This window comes from Aplysia californica, unplaced genomic scaffold, assembly GCF_000002075.1.
Source record: "Aplysia californica isolate F4 #8 unplaced genomic scaffold, AplCal3.0 scaffold00059, whole genome shotgun sequence".
Taxonomy (NCBI): Eukaryota; Metazoa; Mollusca; class Gastropoda; order Aplysiida; family Aplysiidae; genus Aplysia; species Aplysia californica.
Window position 1 is genome coordinate 1830651 of NW_004797329.1, and position 2112 is coordinate 1832762.

Sequence of the window (2112 nt, forward strand, 5' to 3'; positions counted from 1 at the left end):
GTGGGGGCAGAAAGTGGAAATGAAAGCAGACAACAGAACATTGCTAGAGAGCAGGAAAGGAGACAATTTTAGAGAAGAAAATGTTTTCGTCGCTACCAGGATTCGAACCCGGGACCTTTGAATGAGAGGCCAACACTTTAACCTCTAGGCCACGATAGCCCCCAAAGTACTGTTTACAAAGTAATGATAAATAGCGTTTGTATAGTGCATGTCCCCGCTCAACAGCAAACTCTATGCGCTTTATAATCCGTATTATTTTCCTAACAGACTCTAGAACACTCATAAATATTATCGACTTTGCATACAGTACAATCAACTGATTAAGCGAATAAACATTAAGAAACCGACAAGATCTTTCGCTGCTTATAGCCGGGTACAGATTCCCACCTGAATGAAATAAGGAAAATTCGTGATAAGTAACTTTACCGAGGACGCAACATAAGGCCATGACTTGCCACAACTTAGGTTGTGTTTAGCACAGTATACAAAACAGTAAAAGTAAACATACACTCTCCATTCGGAACTACTTCACCAACAAAAACTATCGCGTCATGACGTGCCATGATTCTTAGGCTTGGGTCGGTTGAAAAACCGTTTAAAGGCTCTCCACCAGTCTAGATCTGTCGAAGGTTGGTGGTAATTTAAGGTCCTGTCTAAATAATGACCATTCTCATGTTTTATCCGTGGGGTTTTATAGAGTAAGCAACTAGTACTAGTGACCACAAGCACTGGTGAGTCATTGCACGTCAATCAATGAGCCGGATAATTTTTGATGACACCTTCAGGTACCCAGGGTACATAGTATACAAAACTATCACAGCATGTGCGTCATGATTTGGAAGCTTATTGGTGACGTTGGTAAGAGTAAATTTTGATCCCTCCATTCTTAAAATAAGTTGAAAGTCTCAATTGTGTGTAGCGTCACTGCAACTCGAAAGTGGTCTCACAGAGAGTGGAAATCCCGGATCCAAAATAGGTCAAGTAAGTTCAGAATGGAAGACTAAAGTCTACTATCACAATGTTTCTATCCTTCGTGATTTAAGAGTGGCTTTACTATAAAAAATTTACATGATTTTTAACTTCAATCATAAAGTAAAACCAAGCCAAGCTGTGAACTAACATGAAAACAACCAACTTGAGCCTCGTGCTACCATATGACTGTATGCAGTTGAGAGCGCTGTAAAAGTCTTCCCATACGAATTAAGTTTACTTACTTTTGTAGATAAGGAATAAACCCTTTTTTAAAATTGAAAATGTATTCAGACGTCATACAGGGAACACGAAACAGAAAAAAGTCGTTGTCTTATGTCAAGAAAAAAGTTCTGCTTAGCATTTAACACCTTTCAACGATTGTTTTTTTGTATGGCATCAGACTTTGAAGGAAATCTAATAAACGTTCATTTGGATCCCCTCTTTTTATTAGCGTCTTTCACGTATGACGTCACGACTGCCTACATTTATTGGTACCGACAAAGAGTGAAGAGCTCGGAGGCCGATGTGCGTAATTTAGGTTAATAAAGAAAGCCCCAAATGTGGGACCCAGTTTGTTTACTTTTCCCAAAAATCTTGTGACAGCTACTTCTTGTTTTGATGTTTTGTTTAAAGCATGCCCCAGGCAAATATTTTAGCTAGATTTTTGTCGAGTTCCTCGTTACTTCACTTTAGTCTAAAGCTAATACGCCCCCAGGAGACTTTCTAGGAAGAAAAAAGTGTATGTCTGCTACTATTGGAAAGGCTTGACGTAATGACATAATGGCTTAATGACTTGATCGGTTGTCGCGCGCAGACGACATGGGATCGATTTAAATGTGTGTAAATTTTTACTGAGTGTCTCCACCTGTTGCAGGGACTTGGTATCCCTCTCAGACCGTGACACCCAGGATCGAAATACGAGCTAACCTCTTGAACAAGCATTATTGTGTCGACACGCCAGCATATAAAACCAACAATCACAGCAAGTAAGGTTTGGACTCCTATTGCAAGAAATGGTAGAGGTGTATAGTCTGTGTTTTGCCGAGAAAAGTTATTTTAAACATATAACAGCTTTCCATGAATTTACAACTGACATTAGACTTTAAAGGAAATCTGGCGTTAAATATGTATCTAGAACAC

The 2112-nt window shown here is 39.3% G+C and overlaps 1 protein-coding gene across 1 annotated transcript in view; it reads left to right on the top strand.

Moving 5' to 3' along the window:
- Nucleotides 1–2112, top strand: part of LOC118477301 — a 50737-nt gene that overhangs the window by 5560 nt on the left and 43065 nt on the right. The gene's annotated exons all lie outside the window — the stretch shown is intronic.